Source organism: Podarcis filfolensis, assembly GCF_964270895.1.
Source record: "Podarcis filfolensis genome assembly, chromosome: 12".
Lineage (NCBI taxonomy): Eukaryota > Metazoa > Chordata > Lepidosauria > Squamata > Lacertidae > Podarcis > Podarcis filfolensis.
The window spans coordinates 7,073,551-7,089,988 of record NC_139614.1 but is presented as its reverse complement, the minus strand read 5'-3'; the positions used below and the strand labels follow the sequence as shown (position 1 = coordinate 7,089,988).

General features: G+C 39.3%; 1 long non-coding RNA gene across 4 annotated transcripts in view; it reads right to left on the bottom strand.

Annotated features, from left to right (window-relative positions):
- The window catches only part of LOC310745575, a 45,013-nt gene extending 29,160 nt beyond the window's left edge, over nt 1-15,853 (bottom strand). Inside the window, exons 1-4 of one of the 4 annotated variants that reach the window (XR_014540160.1) lie at nt 14,341-15,853; nt 8,093-8,261; nt 6,239-6,266; nt 595-687 (exon numbers count right to left, since the gene is read on the bottom strand). This is a non-coding gene — a long non-coding RNA (uncharacterized lncRNA). Of the gene's footprint in view, nt 1-594; nt 688-6,238; nt 6,267-8,092; nt 8,262-13,429; nt 13,897-14,340 lie in introns of those variants that run through there. The other 3 variants (XR_014540163.1, XR_014540161.1, XR_014540162.1) reach the window with 3 other exon arrangements.
- Between the last annotated feature and the right edge of the window lie 585 nt (nt 15,854-16,438).

Below are 16,438 nucleotides of genomic sequence, written 5' to 3'. Positions count from 1 at the left end.
CTGGCAATCAGTAGCTGTGTCAAAATGCGTGGAACATTCCAAGGGAGGGCCAAAAGGGAACAGTAATGAGAGTGTGTCTAAAATAGAGTGGTCTCACATCCTGCCCCTCCCTAATTATTTGCACATGCCTCCCTGGCTAAATGAGTTCTGATTGCGGATGGCCCTGTGTGAAGCACAGGAGTGGATCTGGTACCGGTTTAGAAGTTCCTGAACCAGACTTTTTTTTTTTTGTCCCACTGGGTTGCCTAGAAAAAAACTGGAAAGGGGAAAGAGGTGTGAAGGAAGAGGAACACCGGATCTGCCTCCTGCCAGCCTCATAGAGCTGTGGGTGTCCACAGCAAGTTCTTTTCCAGAGGCAACAGCTGGTACCCAGATTCTACCACAATGTCTCCAAGAACGCCCACCACTGTGTGACATTTTCCTTTTGCGTAGGACAGGCCATGGTTTGAAGCTAATTACAGCTTCAGGCACACTCTCAGCTGAAGGACAGGGCCTTTTTAAAGCTCTCCCACAAAGGCCATTTGGCTAAGAGAACAGCAGGGTTTGATCTACTGCAGTTTCATCTCTTTCTTAGCTGATTCCTACCCTCCTTACCTGGCTTCCGTTGTTATGGCCTCTCACCAGAAATTCACTCTCTGAACTTTTGTCCACACCCAAGTCACTCTTCTACGCAGTGGGTCGATTCTACTAAAACACACACAAATATAATTGTTAATTTATGCATGCAGCAGCATCAAGGCAACAAGATTTTACAGATTAACACAGTAGGAGGGGGAGGAAATGGGTTTCTGCTCTGATGTACTTTCAATTTCATTTATAGTAAGATCTCTTTTCACCCAAACCCTTATTATTTACATGCCCAAAACTTAAGTATTGCACACCTCATTCTAGAAACAGCAACAAAGCCATACCCTAAGGCCTATCAAATAAGGACTGGCTGATGCCTTGTGTGTCTGCCATATGTCTATTTTAGCAATAGATATCTGATGATGGTTCATGGTGATGTGCAAGTAATCACATGATACTGTGTCGTACAGATGAACATGAGCCACCCTGCCAACATACTTTCATCCCATGTTGCTTTTCTCCTTTCTCCCAGGTTTGTGCTTTGTTTTCTATATATTACAACTGCAAGAAATAAATATACAGCAGAGCAGCATATGGCTGGGAGGTAGGAGAAGGAAACTTCACAAATACACGGCTTATAAAGCCTTAAGTATGAGAAGATTCTCTACCGCAGGGGGTGTTATTCTTGCAATTACAAAGAGGTTGGGATTCTTGCTTCCTCTGCTCTCTGTATTTCTAGGGTTCTTTTCTCCCCTGCTCACTTTTCTCCCTCTCTTGCCAGGAAGGAAAGGAAACATGTGACATGGCATTTGCTGCCCATACACAAACTCTTGGTGCATTTTGTTCTTGAATATGAAGTGTTTAACTGAAATGTATTAAACAACATTCATATTATTATTATTATTATTATTATTATTATTATTACTATACCCTATACCCAGAGGTATAGCAAAACAATGGAGCCTATTTGTAGACTGACACACTGCGATACAACATAAAAGGTAAAGGTAATGGACCCCTGACAGTTAAGTCCAGTTGCGAACAACTTGGGGTTGCGGCGCTCATCTCACTTTACTGGCTGAGGGAGCTGACATTTGTCCACAGACAGTTTTTCTGGGTCATGTGGCCAGAATGACTAAGCCGCTTCTGGCAAAACCAGAGCAGCACACAGAAACGCTGTTTACCTTTCCGCCGGACCGGTACCTATTTATCTACTTGCACTTTGACATGCTTTCGAATTGCTAGGCTGGCAGGAGCTGGGACCGAGCAACGGGTGCTCACCTTCTGATCGGCAAGCCCTAGGCTCAGTGGTTTAGACCACAGCACCACCTGCTTCCCACTATACAACATACATTTGGCTTAATCAAAATCCAGGCTCAGGGCTCAGAACTGGAATACGTAAAGTAGTACTGAGCATGTGCAGTTACTATTTCTCGTCTCTGAGTAAGTGCAGCCTGCCCATATATGTGATTGCCACATTTCGTTTTTGCTTTCATGACTTTGTGCTATTTCTATTAATAAACTGTGAGCTGTAACGAGATATAAATCTAATTGTTGCATTCCATCAGCCTACGAGTTAGATGAAAGGATGCTTGTGATTTGTCGTCATCTGTAGACGCTACGTATGTGTAGAGATGAACCTCCTCTCCTTCCCCACATCTGTGGAAGCACATTGAATGAATGAATGAATGAATGAATTTACTTTATTCGGTCACAGACCAGCATAAGCAAAACATCTAAATAAATAACAGTGTGAATCTAAGCGAATAATTGTTAAATAAATGGGAGCAAAAACCAACCATAGATTAAAACATATACAAATACTTGATTAAGCATAAATAATAGGTGAATAAAAACTAATAAGAAGAATTTAAAAAGACCAGTTAAAACAGCTATATGGGGTGGAGCTTCAATGATACAGATCTCACAATATGGGCCTTCATTTTAGGACTATGGAATCACATTAACGTCCTGCAGAGGACCAGATCTCAGGACTAGAGTCTGCAGTGGGTAGAGATTAAGGAAGACCATCCAAAGAAACTTCTTTGCACCAATAGACCTGAGCAGGTTGTGTGATGTTCCCAGTCTCCTATAAAACCTCCTGAAAAGGTTTGCTCTCTGGTCTGAGCAACATGTGGATAGATTCTTGCTGGCTATAGGATGGCCTTCAATTTTCTGTTCACCTTGCTCCCATTTTTGAACAGCTTGTCACGTGCCAAGTGGTTGTTAGCATTGACCCATAGTGTTTGAAGGAGATACTGCAAGCACTTAATGTGTGATATCTATTATTTATTAACTGCATCAGGGTGTTGCCGAAGTTTTTGTGTGCCACTGTAATACTCAGGAGCATGGCAGGGCTCCATTCAGTGCTTGATTCTGTGCATTATAGTGTGTGACCTTTTCAACATATAAACTTTTGTTTTTGGCAATACCATTACAAACATCTGGCCTAAATAATGTGTGTATGTATGCAAGGAATTAAGAAGGGATGATCTTAATGAAGCAACTCATCCAGCACCAAGCGAATTATGTTCCTAAGAGCTCCATTAAAAATTGAGACAGGAAGGATCAAGGTAATGGCTCAACATCCGCTAAGTACCTCTTGCACATACTTTAAAATGTCAAGTGAAATCAAAACGGGTGGAAGGCACTTGTGAACCCTGCATGTGGTCTTCAGCAGCCAGGAAGATTGATTTGTAAGGTCACATATTCTCAGTGAGATTTTGGGCAGTTTAGACACATGAAAATTGATTAGTTTAAAATAATCCCCTCCACCAATTTGAGTTTGTAGACTGCTGTTAGTAACTCTTTTCCTCTGCACTGCAGGGTCAGAATCTCTGGCTGTGTCTTGCTTTTGTGTTATCAGTTTTTACCTCATTCTGTGATCTCCCCAAAGCCATTCCCCTTCCTTTTGCTTGTTCTCCACCACTCACCAAATGGCTGTTGGCAGCAGTGTCTTGGTAGAAATTGGGAAAATCTGGACATATGGCAACCCTACCTACAAATCTGGGCAAATCTAAAAAAAAGCTCAACAACTTTTCTGTCTGGATTTCCACTGTTTGAAATATGGCAACCCTACACTAGGATAGGTCGTGACAGTGAATGGCATCTCATGGACTGGACTAGTTTTGTAGCCTGACCATGACTACAGACTAATTGATCTGAAGGCAATCCAAGTATTCGGAAATTTTAATCTAGATTAATATATGCTCATGTTTGTGTTTATATTAGCCTGAGAATTAGGGCTGTTTCACACAACATGCCTACATAATCATTACATGAATACCACATCAATTCTAATGTGTGTTAAACTTTCACATGGGTTCTTCATTGTAAGAAGCTGCCTGTAAGATTCCCACATGCAAATGCCACCTGTGTAGGAACTCTGTGAAATAACTCTGAATGGGGAAAATGCTGTTGCCAGATGAATGTAAGGGTTGGATAAAAGGACTTTCCACTGTAACTTTTTGCTACAAACCCAACAGGGGCTTTAAGATTAAGAGTTCCTGGAGGAAATGACTAGGTAGGAACTAGGTGAGCTCAGTTCTATTAAAGTCTTTTATTGGTCCCAACAAAGTCAAATTTTCAAAGAGCCTGCTAATTTTTGTATGTCTAAGGACTAATTCATGTCACCATTTGACACAGTGATGCTACCACAAGTTGGCTTTTTTAAATGTGTTGGCCAGGATCTCAGCTTGGCCTATTACCTTCCTTTTCTGCCCTGCAGACTAGTGGGAGGCCAGAATTTACACCCTACACGAACACATCCAGTCTTGAGAAAGAAGGTCTTTGCAGATGTGCATTAACACCAAGAAAGGTGATCTTGGTGTGAACACATCCCAAGTCACTCCCTTACTTTTGGCACTGGATATGTGAAGACTGGCCCCTGGCTTGGAAAGAAGTCTTGTAGTTGAGATCATGACACAATGCACACTCACTCCTACAGCTTTCCAGTATTACAAAAATAAAAAATATGGTGCAAGATATTAATTTATTCTGTTGCTAGTTTTCTCCATTCCCTCTTGAAGTAAAGAGGCACGGCTGGCCTAGGTGGCAGGCAATTAGACTGGCAGATTGTAGAGCCAACATTAAGGGGGTGCCAAATCATCCTGTTCCTCAGATTTTGGGTGATGGTGCTAGAAGTGTGGTGGGAAAGAGCCAAAACTACTTTCCACCTTGGGTGCCAAAATGTCTATGGGCCGTTCTGAGCTAACAACCAGCCAGGAGAACTACGTTGAATGTTTCAAATACAGTTTGCCCTTTCACAACAGAGGTGGATCATGTTCTGTCTGTTTCACACAGACAGAAACATTATATGCAACACTGGACTTCTGATTTGGAATTTGTATGCAGCAGTATTCAGTTCAAGCTTCCTAAAAACAGACTACAAAAGAGAAAGAAAGAAAGAAAGAAAGAAAGAAAGAAAGAGGGAAGGAATCACAGCGAGGGGTGATACTCCAAAGTCAACATGAAACAATAATTCCTATGGGTGTTGGAATTTTAATTAAACATTTCAAAAGGTTTATGTGAATTCTGAATGTAGGTTTTTCACTGGGGAAAAGGGCTAATGGAAATGACGATAGCAGAATGCATGCCACTCTTTCTTTTTCTGATCCCCACCCCAAGAACAGAATCTAAGCCAAGTTAGACATGTTAAATGCATGAGTACAATTGACTTGGATCTTTTTTGTTAAGCAAATAGCAGCCACAGCTGAACAGCATCTGGACCACGAGGGCTGGAGAGGGAGTTTCTCTCCCTTGCTGTGGTTTCAATGAAAGTTCCCTTCCCTAACTTTGATTTGCTTCAGGAGGGGAGCTGCATTTGGCACCAGTCTCCCTCCAGTCCATGAGTTGCCTCCCTCTCCCTCTGGATGCAAAAAAGGTGATAGGGTAATTTTTATTGGGACCACAGTGAAGAGAATGGGTTAATATCTCTCTTTTTACCCCACACAGTCTTGATATGGCTTAGGCTTCCTTGTGGCAATTTTTATAAAAGGTATTTGGGCAAGTTAATTGCATTCATGCAATCCTAGTCATGTTTATTTTAGCCCTCAGAATTCCTTGCATTTTGCAATGTTCACATTTCCCTCCTAAGAACCTTGGCATTTCAAAATATTTTCATTAAACTCTGGATATCCAAACGAACCATTTTTCTATCCGTATGTGCAGCACAGAGTGGTCACATATTTATGACTTGCAATGATAGCTAATGGAGCTTCCTTGTACAAGGGAAGTATACCTTGAATCTGATGCTGGGAGACAAATCACAGAAAGAAGCCTTCACCTTAATGACCCAACAAAGGGGACCCTAGAGGCATCTGCCTTGTTGCTATCAAAAACAAAATGGCATTGGTCTGACCTAGCAGCACAATTCTTATGTCCCAGTGGGAGCTGCCCACATTCCTGACCATGTGATCTAAAGCACAACACAAAAATGGCACTCTCTTCACTATGTCCTTGGGCATTTGTTTCAGAAATGCAGCTGTATGCACATCACAGCCTTCACCCTGTTAGTCATGCGGCAAGGACCTAAGCATCCTACAGGTTGCAGATTGAAGGTTTCCAGTCCCCACAGTAGAAGCCATCTGGAAGTGCCCTAAGCTAATGCCCTTGATGGCTTTTTATGGTCAGCATCAAGAAGGAAGAGGGAATATTTCCTTTGAAAACTTACCACAAAGATGCGAGTCACAGCCGGCCACCTAAGGGGTACGGGTGGGGAGAGAAAGATCATTTTACAATTGTGCTAAGTTTGAATCTGGAAACTAATGACAGAGATGTAATCTCTGTAATGCAGTCTTTATTTGATTTTTTGTTCGAGTTCACATACAGGATAAAAATAAATGCATCTAGTATACAAAGAAAGTGACTCTGGAAAATAAATCATGAAAGCAATTTTACCCATCTTAGAAGAACCCATTAACACATTTAGAATACACCAAGCCAAGTATACAGCTGTAGCTGGGACCAGCTGAGACATCTTATCTACTCTGCTGTGAGGCTGATAGTTCCCAACACTGCCATCTATAGGCAGTTTCTACGCACAACAATTTTCCTTCTCTGCCTAAAACCTGAAGAATCTTTTGGGTGGCTGATCTTGTTTTATGCAATTCCTGTTATTTATTCATTCCTTGGTCTTATAAATATTATTATTTATTTAAGGAAGTCTCAAACATTGTTTAATTCTAAGGGAACTAGAGTAACTAGCCACTATTCTACAATTGTTTCTCTAAGTGTTATAAAAGAAGTATGTGAAAAAGATGGAATATATACATAAGAGCCTGAGTAGATTAAATTTTAGTAATTTTAACACATATATGTTGTGAGTACAATATACTCACTCTCCTAAAATGGGAGAATACAATAAAAGCAAAATACATGTGAACAATATTACAGTACATGAAATTAATATTATGTCCTTGAGCCATCTTCTGTGGGTTTATCATTTTGAAGAACGTATAATCAGGAGGGTTTTTTGGTGTTACTGACATTTTAAAAGGAGAATGTTTTTAGTACATCAAAACAAGCACAAAGCACGCGAATCATTTTAGGTGCGTTATATTGCAACACCAAAGAATACTGTCCAAGAGAAAAATTACAAGCTCCACTCATTCCTTCCGTATAAGACTATGCATGAATCTGCAGTTCTATGCACACTTAACATGGGAGCAAACATGTATGGGACTGAACTGAATATGTGAAAAAAATATTGGCTTTTTTGTTGGTACCTCTAACATATCTGGACTGAAGTGACAAAATTCTAATGTGTACTTTTGATTTTCTGGCCTTCCATTAAATAGAATACATCTTTTAACTACCCTTTGCATGGTCTTTGAAAGAAATTAGTAAAAGGGAAGCAAGCCCTATCTCAAATTATATTGTAAGCGTTTTTTGGATGACAAAGCTTCTCATCTGAAGCAATGAGAAACAGAGAAGTTTCTGCTTTTCCATTCTGTTGATAGAGTCTTGGAAATCTGAAAAATGTTATTGTCTTGAAGAAGTCTTTTCTGCATGGAAATGCTCAAACTCTCCCCTTGTGAAGAAATGCTGCAACTGTTCACCAAAGATGTCTCCAATTATCTGGTTCCTGGTAAAACACTGCCCCTAGTTTGCCTTTTGGTGATACTTTTTAAAAATAATAGTGTGCACCCATGTGGTCATACCTGAATATTCAGACAGAAAACATTGCTGAATATGCAATCTTATACACATGTACCTGGGAGTAAGTCTCATTGAATTCCGTGGTATTTAACTTTTAAGCAGACATGGGTAGGATTGCACTGAGTAACAGTTATTTCAAAAGGCACACACCAGTTCCACTGTCCACTCCAGTATGGCTGCACTCCAGCACATGCTTACTTTGGAGTAAACTCCATTAAATTTAGTAGGACTGACCTGTTTGCAAAATCCCATAAAACATTCCTCCTAATTTTTAAAACAAAACTGATAATGGACAGTCTGCAAATTATCATCTTGAGAAGCCAGTGAGGAATAGGGTGTTATAGAGTAAATGAAATGTTGCAGATACCTCAAGAGACTTCAGTAATATGTAATATTACTGAATATTACTGGATGCTCAAGCAGTTATCCTTGGGATGAGAAGAAGGTTGTAACAAGGGGACAGAAATGCTGGATGGCAGAGAACGATTTCCTGATGCTTTGGTTGGTTCAAAATCCTAACAGCAGCTAGATGACGCCTATGGATACAAATATTTCCCCCGAATTTATCTCGAATTTCAAAGAAATGTTTCATAAAAAGGTGTTGTTAGGTCTAAATTTGCTAGCCTGTTGTTCTAAAAAACACACACCATGAAATGCTTTTCAGTATGTGATTCCTTCAAAACGATTGCTTAGAAGTCCAACATACCTTGAGAATTATGAGTTTTCAAAGTGAGCAAAAATAAAGTATCAGTTTCAAACTATGAATTTATTTTATGAGATTTTAATAAATATGAAGCCATACTGTAAATTAGCACTAAAATGACCAGGGTCTCCCTTTCTAATGTTCTTGATGCCAGCTGACTTCATTAGCTAAGCTAACTTACAGGGACATAGGAATTTTCCAGACAAAGAACTGCAGCTGACTTGTGCTGTTCAGCAAGTGACTTTGTTAATGCTTATTCCTTATCAGCTACACCAGCTGTTCAAAGGCTATCTTTCACAAAACACTTTTTATGACTGCGAGGATATTTTGTTTACAGTGACCAAGTCACAAAACAAAATACAAATGTGCCTATACAGTTGTGTTTGTTTTGTCTGTAGCCAATTTAATGGCATCCGCTATCACTTTTATGGCTAAAACTGACAGCATTTCCTATTTGTCTGGGGTATACAAGGGATGTGAAAAGTGCAAGTATCCATTGTCTTCATATGGGAGTGATTTTTTATTTTATTTTTAATTAAAAGAACTTGTTCAGGTTTCAGATGCCTGGATTACTGTGGCAAATGGGAATGTCCTCTCCCCGCTTTCTTTTTTGTTAAAGGATTCTGATTTCAGTGTTTAAATATAGTCAGCAATCCATCTTTTATACAAAACAATAGCCTGTTCTATGTTTCAAGGGAAAAGAAATAAAACAACCCAAGTGTTTAATTATGAGTTGCATCGACACAATATATCTATATTAGATATAGTATCCATAAGGGTTTATGAAGTGTTTTAACAATAGGTAGTTTAATAAAAACGTGCCTGAATTAATCAAGATTCTGGGGCAAAACCCATAAATTTAACTAAGAATGACAAAATGAAGATATATTTAGAATAGTTCACTGGCATTCATTTAACATTCTCATTTTACATCTTCAGCTTTAAGTCTTGAAACAGTGCTTTATTAAATTTGATTGGTTTTGCCTAAATGTTCGCCTTAACAGAGTTTTTAGTGAACTATTGAAATGTTCCAAGCTCTTACTTTAAATCTGAATGTATTTTGAAAGTTATTTACAGGAAACTAAATTACTGACCACATTCACATAAAAAACTAAACCTCAAGTTCATGTACACACAAAGAGCCCTGGTTCTCCTACCATGTACCTGGAAGACTTTCCCTCTTGGTTCAAGTTAAACATAGCTTCTCTCTCTGAACCTTGGACACAATTAAGACATAACCTTGGACATAACTAAGAATAAGCCCCACTGAATTCAAAGAGACTTGTTTTTAAATAGGTATGTCAGATTGCATTATAAATTATTGTTTTTCTTGAGCTATTGTGGTCTTTCTGTCTTTAAATTCAGTGCTGTGTTTGGATGACATAACTCTGTAATAGCACAGGTGAATAGCATTTGGAGGACAATGAGTTAAGCCAAGAGGTATATGTAATCATGAGACTAGTGATCCTGGATATACATATGACTGTACTTAACTAGATACATCTTTGACACAGTTTTATGTTTTGATTCTTGATGACACTGCTTCTAATCAACAAAAGGTCAATCATATGGTTAATTTCAGACCAATGCATTTACAGCTGGTTTTCTCTCTTGAAGTTATTTGGGCAAGCAACATACTATTTCAGTGATGGAAATGAAAATGTTAGACCTTTTCTTTCCCCCTGGGAATGGGGCAGGAGGACATGTGCAGATTTTGAACCTGAAATGTTGAATTGTGTCCTGAATTATTATGCTACGTTTTATGCTCTGTTTCAACAGTTAGGGGAAATACTGAATTCCAAGGTAGAGATAAAAAATGTTACACTGCTCAACAACTGGTGGGTGGATTGGAACCATTTCAAATGACAAATGTAATTATGTGCTCAGTGCATTTGTAATGATACCAGATTACAAACCTAAAATGCAAATGAGCGAGCTAAGGTGAAGATCTTCCTTTGTATTGCCAATTGTTTGCTAACTTGCTGTTAAGTCACAAAATTCACAGGACATTTCAATCTGATAGTATCAAAATTTTATATTGCTGTGACACAACATATCCTTGGCTTAACAAAGGGCATGATGAAAATACTTTTTCCAAATTAAAAGAGTCATTCAAAGACAAAGGAAGACTCCAAACTGAGTCAGGAAGTCCGTTCACTAAACAACTGAGAAGGAACTTCCTGATTTATTCAGAAGCTGGTCTGGGGTCTTCCTTGGGGTGTACATCACTCTAGATTTTTCTCTAGATTCTGACAATGGAGAAGGAGTGCCAGGTTTATTTTGACAGGAATTCCCGGTTCATTTTGAAACTGCTATTTCACCTTTCCTGATAGAGAAGTGATTGTAGCCCAGATAAATAATTGCTAATTTAGTAATTAGCTCCTGCAAAGAAAGGAGTTCATGCTCTTTCTAACTCTTTCCAAGTTTAATTTTGGCAAAAAAAGTTTTTTTCCTGAATATGTAAAAAAATACAATGGAAATGCAAATAAAAGCTGACATGTGTATACCCATATTGCAGGGGAGATATTGTGATTGACTGAGAATGTAGATTACATCAGTCCTGCAAAGTAGTCCAATGTTGCTGTACTAATATTGTTTTGTGGTTGGGATGAGAAAAATGAAAAGGGAGGGGGGAGCTGCTGATTTGTAGCACCAATATGAGGGTGGTGGTGATGAATTGCTTCCCATCCAAGGAGGGAAACAGGGGAATTCTTGGGGGGTGTAACTGTTGGTATAAACCAGGAGTAGTCAACCTTTTATACCTACCGCCCACTAATGCATCTTTCTTGATGGTAAAATTTTCTTACCGCCCACCAGTGCTCAATGGAAGGAGGATTCAGCTTGTGCCGTAGAACCCCCTAGAATCCTGAAACGCCCACTAGTGGGTGGCAGGGACCAGGTTGACAACCCCTGGTATAAACACTTAAATGGATACATTTATGTTAAAGGCTCAAAAATAAATATAAAAATGAGGAGGGGTGTAAATTGTTGTAAGTGTAGTTATTATGAGGTATATATTGTTCCACACTGCCTTAATATTTTATGTGACCAGTTTATTCTTTTCTAAATATTCATATGGGCAGTTTATACATATTTTTATCAATATAAATCAATGACCATAAGAAATGCACCCAGAATACTCTGCATTTATATAATAATAATAATAATAATAATAATAATAATAATAAACTTTAATTTATCTAAGCACAGGCACCAGAACTTTAGTTGCTATAAATCTTATATTTCTTATGAGCCCATGCCCACCCTACCTTCTACCACCTGAAGTACCATTCCTGCTCTTACCAGTGTTAGAAACTGAGATATGAAAGCCAGGAGCTAAATGGCACCTTAAACCTGGGTTATGGGAGCAACAACTGAATGTCTAGGCGCGCTTTTTTATAACAAGAATACAAAGCTGAAAATGAATGAACTGCAGCTAAAATATGAGGTTCATTTTATACACTGTCTAGTCCTTCTCTTGCCTAACCCCCTAATATTCTTAAAAGGGTCTCTTCTTCAGTCTTCAGAAGGTAGCTGGAAGTGGGGAGGCAGAAAAAGGTTCACATTCCTTCCACTCTGCAGTTTTAATTGAAATCTTAGGCGCAGTACTGCACCCAGAGCTCAGAAACTGCTCACGCTAATGAAATTCTCTGTCGCAAAATGCGCCTAGAACAATGGGAGTTTCAAACACTGGCTCTTACACTGTATTGCCTGCCTGTAGTCAAGTGATAAAAGACATACGGTAACATAATTCAAGAAAACATGAGTTCATTGCATTGTTTTAGGGATGGTATTAAGGGAAATGGGGATCTTGGGCCTTTAACATCTTTGTGACAGCAGAAATGAAAAAGGTTCAACCTAGTATGGAAATAAAATTACAGAAAAAACTCCATCTGTTGAAATTTTGTCTGTCTGAAATGTTATTGCTTGTGTGTGGCCCAATTTATTATGGGGCCCTCCATTTCACCTGCAAAACAGGATACAAATTTGTGTATAACACAAACTGTATGCAAATTTTATGCAAAGTTTCAAGTGGCAGAAGGCCCAATTCACATATTTGGCCAAGAAAATCCTGTTGGCACCCATGCCGTGTGGCATCCACAACTTCTGAAAGACACAGAGCAGCATTCATAAAGAATCTCACCACTGCCAGGAATGCAAGGAAACCCTCTACTGATCAGGCCGTTCCACATTGTAAAACAGTTCCCATGTGAATTAGTGTTGCCTTTGAAAATAGTTTGGAAACTTGGGGTGGGTGTGGTTTTTGTTTGTTTGTTTACAAAATACGTAAGTTAACTGGGAACAGACAAATGAAAATTATCTTGCCAGTCTAAAAACAGTTGCACTTACACATAATCTGCTTCTTGTCTCAGTTCAAGATGCCGGTTGTAGCTATGAAAACCCTAAAGGATCAAGGCACCTTAAAGACAGTCTCCTCTCATGCACACCTGCATGGCTATTAAAATACAGTACCCCTCAGAGAGAACCATTTTGGTTCCCCATCTTCAAAAACAAAACTGACTGTGCTCAGCCTTCTACTGCTCTCAGAGACAGAACAATTAATTAGCAACAATGGGATCTTCCCTCCAAATTCAAATGGCAATTATGGAGAGGGAGAGTCCAGACTTGGGCAAAAGGATTAAAGTGCTCTCTTCACATACCACGATTCCAATCTCTCTCTTACACACACACACTGAGACACACTTTCACACAACAGCTGCCATTTGCTTTAAATACGTACAACCACACAATATCATATACTTTTTGACCCTCTTAATTACAGTAGTACCTCGGGTTACATACGCTTCAGGTTACAGACTCCGCTAACCCAGAAATAGTATCTCGGGTTAAGAACTTTGCTTCAGGATGAGAACAGAAATCGTGCTCCAGAGGCACGGCAGCAGCAGGAGGCCCCATTAGCTAAAGTGGTGCTTCAGGTTAAGTACTGTTTCAGGTTAAGAACAGACCTCCGGAATGAATTAAGTACTTAACCCAAGGTACCACTGTACTTAGATTTCAATCCATTTTGGCATTTTCTTCTTCTTTGCATTAGGACTATCTACCCAAGTTGTCAGAGAAGAGTGAATCAGGTCCAAATCAGTTGAAAAACGCCACCTTTGTTTTGCAAATAACCCTACTTCTATCAGGAATGTCAAAGGCAACAATTAAAAAATGCATTTACTGCTTCCTAGTCAGCTGGTACTAGATGTCTATGGATGGAGGCTATAATTTTGTCTGGATTATCTCCTGATGCATTTGAAATGTTACAGGAGCCTTAAGAGAATACAATAGGTGGGTCTCCTCGTGAGAATTAATAATCACTTTCCTGTTTCATTCCATCGTTTGCTGACCTTTTTGCTAATTCTTCTATTGAGTGGAACAGCAGAGAATGGTTACTTAAAATAATCTTTTCAAAGAGATGCCACAAAAACCAATCAGTTATTTTCTAAATAAAGTTAAGCAAAAGCTAAGCAGTAATGTATGGAAAGAGTCCAGCGCTGGAAGGAGGTGGATGGTAGTAAATGTGTTTGATTGGAAGTATCAGTAGTGTTAGCACATTTGCAATATATTGTGGAAAACACAGCTGATCTGTTTTTGCTTTATTGCATTTTAGTAACTGCTGTCATAATGTAAAGATGTGCAAAGCATGTGACTAACTTCTCTAAAAAGATGTTATATATTTATAGGTTTCTGCAGTCTGGCTTCAAAGTTTATGGATTCATAAAATCAGAGAAGCAAGCTGTTTATATAAAATATTCATATAAACATCCAAATGTGATAAGAACAGCATCCTCATCAGGAACTTGTACAATAAGGTATCTTACTAGCTCAACAATTGATAAAAGTATATTGTATGATTCTCTCTCATCACAACAGGAAGAATCACAAATAAGGAGAACCTGGGCACTAACCTCAATCAGTTTTGTGCAACCATGAGTATATTGTGATTTAAATATCAACCTGTACAGACAGAACACAAGAGAGGGAGGGTAAGACAAAGTGAAGGAGAAGCAGGTATATTAAAATACTTTATTGTCACTTGTACAACTTGTATACAGTGAGATTACACGAGCACCCCCCACTCACATATTAAGAAGTATGTGATAATAAGAGAGAGGGGATTGGAAGAATATATTCAAATGATAAAAGACCATGATTAGGAGGGGTGCAAGGAGAAAAAAACCCTGAAAGCAGAAATATATCTCCCCACCAGCAACCCAATTTGACTACATATTCAGGACTGCCAGAACTCTCCTCATGCTGTAAAAAAAAAATACTCAAATGCTCCAAGTCTGAACTCTGCACTGAAAATATGTTCTAAGACTGTACTTTGTCCTTGTGTGTGAATGACATCCTAAAGTGCAGAAAGAAGCCCAGGAAGAGCAATGTGGGTATGTGGGGTTGGAAAAGGTAGAATGTGATGTGGGAACACTTAGCTGAAGCATGACTCTGTTAGGGGTATGAGCAGGGCACTTTTTATCAGCCTGTTTCTCATCAGTCAAAATGGGAATAATAATAATAATAATAATAATAATAATCACACAGGAATGTTGCAAGAATGAATATGATAAAAAGAAGACATACAAGTGAGGCGGATGGAAGTAAAATATGTATGACTGTATGTGTTCCAAACGTGGTAGCATGAGGAATGGCACAAAAGAGCATGCATGAAATAGTCCTCTGAAGTGGCCTGCACACTGGAGGGAGAGAACAGCACTGGATTTAGGGGAGACTATCTAGCAGTGCATGCTCCAGCAACCATTGGCATTCCTCACCTTGAGTTGCCAAAGGTGTAATGAGACGTGGCACCTCACACAATTTTAAAGGTAAGTTCTGGGGTAGAAATAGTAGTTCTGGGAGGAGTGCCCTTCCTGAAAAAGCATTTGCCCCCTTTCCTATTTATTTAGATTATTCCCACCTTCGAAGAATTCTTATCATGGCTTGCATTATCGCCATCCAGAAACAATTTAAATATGTGGAATTATAAAAAAACACCTCATAAGGTTGCTAATTTTTGAATTATTTCTTTAGCTGAGCCTTTAATCTGAGCTATTTTATCTGCAGCAGTTAATAAACTCTGATGTTTGTCTCTCTGCAATGCTTAATTTCTTTTTTAAAAAAGGATGCTGGGGCTCAATTCTGCCTAGAAACATTGCTTTCTGTGTGAGGCTCACTGGTGAGGGAACGTGCACTCTTCAGCCTCTTCTTACTAGGGCAGTCACCTGATTAAACTTAAGTGGACTGTTTGTGTGAGTTTTAGTTGGCTGATTAAATTTGTAAAAACCTAGCCATAAAAAACAATACTTCCGAAGCAAGAAGCTTTACTTTGTCCCTTCCTGATTGTAGATGAGGCAGGTCTCTTGGAAGAGGCAACCGCTATGTGAGATGATGTTTCCTACTTGCAGGTTGCTTTTACATTTGTTTTACAGTGGTACCTTGGTTACATACGCTTCAGGTTACGGACACTTCCGGTTACAGACTCTGCTAACCCAGAAATAGTACCTCGGGTTAAGAACTTTGCTTCAGGATGAGGACAGAAATTGTGCAGTGGCGGCACGGCGGCAGCAGGAGGCCCCATTAGCTAAAGTGGTGCTTCAGGTTAAGAACAGTTTCAGGTTAAGAACAGACCTCCAGAACGAATTAAGTACAGAACGAATTAAGTACACTGTACAGCTTTGCGTATTTTTTAAAAATACATCACCACCATCATTGTCTTAATCTTGGTACCTTTAAAATGGATTAATCCAGCAAATTTAATAATTTCTAAAATGCTTTTACAGAGTCAGGTGGTGCTCCAATGGCACTTCACCCCCAAGTAGGCCCCAGTGAATCCCATAGGAGCCAACTCCTAGGGACCGAGGTCCCTTCTTGCCCCCAATAAAACATTTGAGGGGGCAGGGTCCCCCCCAGTTGATGGGCATTGCCAATGTGGTCAGCTATGCAGGGCGGGGCTTACCTGCCTCCCCCCCCCAATATCATACTGTATTCACGTTGGCACCCCTGATGAAC